The sequence below is a fragment of the Canis lupus genome, chromosome 18 (assembly GCF_003254725.2).
Source record: "Canis lupus dingo isolate Sandy chromosome 18, ASM325472v2, whole genome shotgun sequence".
NCBI classification, from domain to species: Eukaryota; Metazoa; Chordata; class Mammalia; order Carnivora; family Canidae; genus Canis; species Canis lupus.
The window spans coordinates 38,849,118-38,855,949 of record NC_064260.1 but is presented as its reverse complement, the minus strand read 5'-3'; the positions used below and the strand labels follow the sequence as shown (position 1 = coordinate 38,855,949).

The 6,832-nt window shown below is 51.8% G+C and overlaps 1 long non-coding RNA gene across 1 annotated transcript; it reads right to left on the bottom strand.

Moving 5' to 3' along the window:
• Positions 1 to 438: 438 nt before the first annotated feature.
• LOC112663700 (uncharacterized) lies at positions 439 to 5,666 on the bottom strand. The gene is made up of 3 exons (XR_003139343.3): positions 5,584 to 5,666; positions 1,627 to 1,774; positions 439 to 1,510 (listed from the first exon to the last, which is right to left on the bottom strand). It is a non-coding gene; the product is annotated as an uncharacterized LOC112663700 (long non-coding RNA).
• Positions 5,667 to 6,832: the final 1,166 nt, after the last annotated feature.

Sequence of the window (6,832 nt, the reverse complement as noted above, 5' to 3'; positions counted from 1 at the left end):
CTTCCACTGGCCCACTGGCCCCCAAAGGACTGGTCAGCTCACTCACCTCCACACATTTTCCATCTGCTCATCCATTCACTCTTTTATCCAGTGTGTACTGGTACCCACTCTGTCACCGGGATGGGGTCAGGTGCAGACATGTTTGCCAGACACCGTCTCCCTACCCCAGGGATGGAGTCCCTGGACCTAGGTCGTGCTGTTCCACTCTGCCAGAAGCATCGGTCTGACCCCTCTCTCTGCCTATTGAAGCTCTAACCATCCCTCTAGACACAAACTGAAACCCCAGCTCTGTCTGCTAACCTGCCCATCACTCCATTTACTCGGGAGCAGCCTCTCCCTCTTTTCAAATCCTGAATTAATCATTTTCTTATAAATTACTTGGCAATCAGTTAGATCCTGCCTGACGGCCTCTCTCCTCTTGTGCTTTGAAGGGCTATTTAAATCTCATTATTAAAACATTTATACTTTTTTTTCTCACGTCCTTAAATAGATGCATAAAGCAGCACATGGCTTAATGCAGACTTAATTAAAGTCAAGTGAAGTGGTCTTATTTATTTCACAAGGCTTGCTTATTATATTCAGCCAACTTTTGACCTAGAAAAATGGCACTTCCCATCGTCCAACCTAATAGTTCTATGGGAAGGAACTTGTTGGCTCTGGAGGCCTTTCCCTCCTTCGGGTTCCAGGGAAGAACATGCACGATGGGTCCTGGAAAGGAGCTTGCACACTGTGTCTTCTGCTCTCGTCCTAAACCTCAAAGGCCCCAGCACCCCGAAACTCTACACCACCAGAGGAGTGTTGACAGGTATCAGGAAAGAGAACTGTTTCTGGAACATCAGCTCCTTCCAAACTTCCTACCAAGTCTTTCCCTCTCATCCCAAACGAGGAATGTCTCCAAAGATCCAGCAGAAAGACAAAAGAAAACCAAAAAGGGGGAAAAGTGATATTTGCAGAGCATCCGCTGTGTGCCGGGCCCTGGGGCCGAGCACTGCTTGCACACCTGCCCACTCAAGCCTCCCAGACAGTCTTCAGAGGTGGGTGCTCATTTTCCAGAGAAGGAAGCAGGCTTGCAGACATGAAGTGGCATGCCCAAGGTCATTCAGCAGCAAGTACCAGGGTCCCTTTGTCTGGGACATCCAAGCCTCTCGCTGACTCCTGACAACCGCCTTGCCCAGTGGGTATAGTCTCCATCCCACAGACATGGAAGCAGGCCCCCCCAAAGACGGTGAACCTCACCTCTCCCATCACGCAGAGAATCACAGGCAGGGGAGCCTCCATGGGGCACTGAGTCATCCTGCTCAGTCCAGCCAGCTTGGCACAGTCAAGCTGGCGACGGGATGCTCGTGAGCTTTACCACTATCATCTTAAAGATGATTATTCAGTTATTGCAGCTAATTAAGTCTTGAACGCTGGCCAGCGCAGCTTCCAGCTCAGAGAGGAAGTGCAGGAGCTCGAGCTCGGCTTCCCCTCCGGTTTCTCTCTCTCTTGCTGGAGCAGTGGAGCTCAGGGCCTGAAAGGGTGAGGAGTAAGGGGAGCTCAAGGGAGGGTGCTCAGCCTCCCCTCCCACCACCCATTAGGGAAACCGGGGGTCCGGTGTCCACCACAGAAAAAAAAAAATTCTCTGACCTTTTCTCGGGAGTGGGCAGCCTGTTCTCTGCAGGCCCAGCAGGGAAGAGCCTGGAACTGGCCGGAAGCCTGGGTTTCAGGCCAGGAGCAGGGCGTTGCAACCTGGCTTGGTAGCTGCAGGGGTCTGGACAATCCCCTCTTCGCTCACCTGCAAGCCGTGAAACAGAGCCTGCGCTACAATCTGGAGGCTCCATGGCCCAGGGCCCTGCCCGCCTAACACGGGAGCCAAGGCCACAGGGAGCTATCGAGATTTTAATTGTAATTACTTATAAATTAACTTGATTACACATTCAGTTCCTCTGTCACCCTGGCCACATGCAAGGAGGTCTCTAGGGCTACTTATATGGGATAGGCAGCTACAGAACATCTCCGTCCCCATGGAAAGTTCTACTGGACAGCACTGCCCCGTGATTAGGAGCGTGAGCACCCATGTTCGACTCACAGAGGCGAATCCCAGCACCACAGCTACTGGCAGTCTTGGGCAAATTATTCCATCTCCTTATCCTCAGTTTTCCCATCTATAAAATGGGGAAGCATGGGGCCAAGCTCCCGGAGTTGTTATATAGACCAAAATGAGAAGTACATGTGAGACAAGGAGAATGTCAAATAATGGTAAGGGAACATTTCTCTCCTGTTAAGAATGAGATTCTGGGCAGCCCCAGTGGTGCAGCGGTTTAGTGCCGCCTGCAGCCTAGAGCGTGATCCTGGAGACCCTGGATCAAGTCCCACGTCGGGCTCCCTGCATGGAGCCTGCTTCTCCCTCTGCCTGTGTCTCTGCCTCTCTCTCTCTCTCTCTCTCTGTATGTGTCTCAATAAATTAATTAATTAATTAATTAATTAATTAACTGCATATCCTTAAAAAAAAAAAATGAGATTCCACGAGGGGAGCAACCCTAATGCCCTCACTCTGTGCCAGACACTGTTCTACACATTCACTGAATCTCCACAACAACCCATTATTCCCGTCTCCGTGATGAGAAAGGTGAAGCACAGAGAGGGTCGGTAACTTTTCCAAAGTCACGCAGCCAGGGGGCGGTGGGGTCAGGAGAACCCAGAACGTCTGACCCCAGCCTAGTGGGAGAGATGTCCCCCTTCACTCGCCCACATCCCAACTCAGGTGAAGGAAGCGGGAAGAGGACAAAGCCCCTTTGTTCCCAAGGCCTGTCTCTCTCTCCCGCTCTGTCACCTGCTTCCAGGGGGAGAAGGCTGCAGGCCGCCCTCTCAGGGGGCTCAGGGAGCAGGGAGTGTGGGGGGCCACGGGAGGGGGCGCAGAGAGGGGCCTGCCGCACGGTGGGGGGCCGTGACCAGGGCGTTGGTGCCTCTGCACGCCTCCCACGCGGCTCCTGCCCGGTCTGCTCAGGCTGCCGGGGCAGATTCCACGGACTGGGGGATTCAAATGACAGAAATTTATTTTTTCTGCTTTGAAGGCCAGAAGCCGGAGGAAGTCGGGGTGTCAGCGGGCTCGGCTCTTTCTGAGACCTCTATTCTTGGCTAGGGGCGGGGGTGGCTGACCTCCTGGGTCTTCCCTCCACAGGTGTCTGTGTCCAAATATCTCCTGCGTGTGAGGACGGGCATACTGGGTTCGAGCCCACCCTCAGTGACCCCATTGTAACGTACTTACCTCTCCCAAGACCCCATCTCCTCACGTTCTGAGGCCTGGGGCGTTAGGGCTCCAACATATGGATTTGGGAGCGAGGGGGGACATGATTCAGCCCGTGTGACACACCCTGTCTCGCTCAGGAGCCTGACAGCCGTTGGCGTTACGGATCACGGGGCCTCCCTTCACAGTTAAACAGTCCACTAATCTGTCGTGTCTGTTTGGCTGTCTTGACCCTTCCCACCACGGAACCTTCACAGATGCTGTTTCCTTTTGCCGAGGATGCCTCCCCGTCCCCACTTGTCCTGCTCAGTCCTTGCTCCTCCTTCCTCTTCAGAGAAACCTCCCCTACATCCCAAAGCCAAGTCCTGTTCCTTGGTTATTTGCTCTGACAGCACCACCATCCTGTCTGGTACCCGTGGGATATTCAGAGAAGTTGGGGGACCCCCGCTCCCACCAGACTGTCAGTGCCTTGAGGCCAGGTACCAAGTCCTTTACACCCCCAGTGCCTAGCAGAGTATACGGCACAGAGCAGATGCCCCATAAATACCTGTTGAAAACGATGAATATCACCTCCTCTCAACAGCCTCACTTAACATGCCTCTCCCGCTGAGATCCAGGCTCCCTTTCTTCTCTTTGTTCCCATGACAGGTTTTATTTTATCTCAGCACATTTTACGCTGAGCCGTTCTAGTTATATCTGTCATCGTCTCTCGACTCTGAGCCTTTGGAGCTAAGGCTCAAGTCCTATTCATGTTTCTACCCCAGGAGCCCAGCCCACAAGCTGGTACAGAGTGAGCAACCCATTGTGAACCCAGAACAAGAGTGGAGAGTGGACATGCATCCTGGTGGTGAGATTTCCCCCCCTCCCCTGCCCCCAATAGGATTCAGATAGCCAAAAATGCTTTTCTGGAGAACCAAGGGTAACAATCAGGGCTCTCACATAACTAAAACATTGAGGTGGCCTTCAGGCCCGGTTGGGTCCAGGGGCTTGCACACAGTAGCATTGGGATGCAGTCTCTGTTCTATCCATACTGTGCTTTGCTATATTAGCCATAGGCAGATTTTTCTCCCTGGACCTATGAGCTTCCAGAAGGTCAGAGCCCATAGCCTCCTCCCTGTGAGTCCTGTGAAAAGAGAGATTCTATCCCCCAAGGGTTCAAATGAAAGTTCACAAGCTGTGAAGCTGTCACAGTAGCCTGGAAGTATTGATACTGTGAATGGTCAGGCCCTGGAGCTGGACACAGAGTCAGCCCTGCTGAACCTATAGATTTAGGGCTGGCTCAGAAAACCAAGAGACAGGAAAATGGATTCTGGGTAGACAAGACACCCCACTTTCACCCTGACAGGACTTCACCACCCCATTCACCGGTGCTCCCAGGAGGCTGTCAGACATGTGGCTGCAGACACAGGGCGGTACTTCCCACTCCCAGGCCTCTGAGATGTAACTTCAGTGAAGTGCCGCCTGGCTTCTCAGGCCTGGCGGACTGCAAGCCGGAGACCCCCAGACCACAATTCCCCGGGGACAAAGGTGGCACCACCCGTCCCCACCGAGCTCCTCACACAGGGCCCCTAGGAGAGGCACTTAGCCTCGATGTGTGCTTCCTGTTGCTTCCTACCAAGAAGTCACTGGCCTTGGCTCCCTTCCTGGCCTTGCTATTTTTCCTAGCTCCTCTGAAGGAGGCAGCAGGACTGGAAAGGGTGACGGGCACTGGGGGTTATTCTGTATGTTAGTAAATTGAACACCAAAAAAAAATAAATTTAAAAAAAAAAAAAAGAAAGAAAGGTTCTCCAATAAGTCCAGCAGTTCAGGCCCTATCGCCCTGTTGGTTAGAGACCCCCTCATGTTCAGAGAATGAATTTTTTTTTTTTTTTTTTTTTTTTAGTTTGTTGGACGGTGGATGAATTCATTCTCTAGGTACCCTCAAGACTCTCTAGGTCCTTGTCTCCTACATTTTACTATCTTAGGCTCCAGATTATGGGTAAGAATGGAAAGCTCTTCAGTTTGCCCTGAAATCTGCCTCCCAGTCCTCCATTAGCATAACAATGACAGATTTAGCACAGCTGATTTTAATCAGGCACTAACCCTAATTTAGGCACTGAGCAAGCACTCACCCAACCTTCACAGCAGCCCCCCTGGCCAGTCTGGGCGCTGTGATCACCTGCAATTTATAGTTAAGAAAACCAAGGCTTGGAAGTAATTTGCCCAAAGCACACAGCCAGTCCGTGGCAGAGCCAGAACTCAAGGGAGTGACCCTGACCCCTATGTTCTAGGCCTCTGTGAGCAAGGACCCTCGGGTCCATCCACACCAATGCTCTCCTTCTCCTGTAACATGGCACATCTTTACTCGTGCTGCTTACTCTGTGGGAATAGGGTCCTCCCTCCTCTCCTCTGTGTGGACCAATGGCAGGAAATGGAGGGGGCAGTGCTAGGCTACATCGCTTCACCCATTAACCCCCAAATCTCAGGGGCTTATTACAATTAAGATTCACTTCTGTTCATGTCACAAAGACCACTGTGAGTCAAGTAGCCTTCCTCTACCTTAGAGATGGCATCCAACAGGGGACAAGGGAACACTAGCTCTTAACGGCCTCTGCCTAGAAGAGACACATGTCATTTCTGCCTACATTTCATTGACCACCACCACCCCCAACCAAGAGTGTGTGAACATTTGATGAACACGCCCTGTCTTGGCCATAAATTTGTCACACAGCTTCTGTCAAGGGGCACGGAAATGGTAAAGATAGCCAGCCAGCACAGATGGGAGCAGGGGCGAAAGCAAAAGGTAGTGGAGAAGTGGGGATGGTAGGATTTAGGGACCAACCAAAGTACCTCCAATTCTGAACCCCAGTTCGGGGCGGGGCCATGTTTCTACCGTCTTGGGTATTGCTCAGAAGTCAGCCACCCCTTAAACTTGGCCAGGACTCCTATCTAGGTTTGGGGCTGCTAATGACAGGATTTGACCTGAATCAAGGAAACAATGTAATAAGAATAACAAACCCTGACTTTCCAAACTTTAGCATTTACAAATCCTACTCACAGCCAAAATCTCATTTGACCTTCACAATGACCTTGTGACGTGAGTCTGTTATGTCCATTGTCTGGTAAGGAAATGCAGAGAAGGATGAGGTAACCGACCCAGGTCACACAAAGTCTGTGCGTGCCAGGGTACTTCTCAGCGCCAGCTTTCTGGGTCCACACGCAGGGCTCTTCTCCAGCTCAGCGGCCTCCCGTGCAAATCTCTTTGCGAACTGACCATGCGAAAATGGACATTGGCAGGACTCGGACTCAAGAGCGTGGGTGCTCCAGCCACCAGAGAAATGCAGGTGCTGGAGGCAGAGAGCCTGTGTGTGGATCCCACCTCTACCACCTGCTAACTGGGTGAGAAATGGCAAGTTAATCCCTCTGGGCTCCCCGTCCTCACCTGGAAAACGAGGATGAACAGCACCTAACCCATAAGGCTGTGGTGGAAGTTTAATGAAATAAGGAATATTGAATGCTTAGCACAACGCCTTGCTCAACATTAGAGCTTCGTAGACACTGAATAAACACAACATCAGTATTCCATCCCTCCTCCCCCGGGGCACGATCACATGTCACTACATTCCA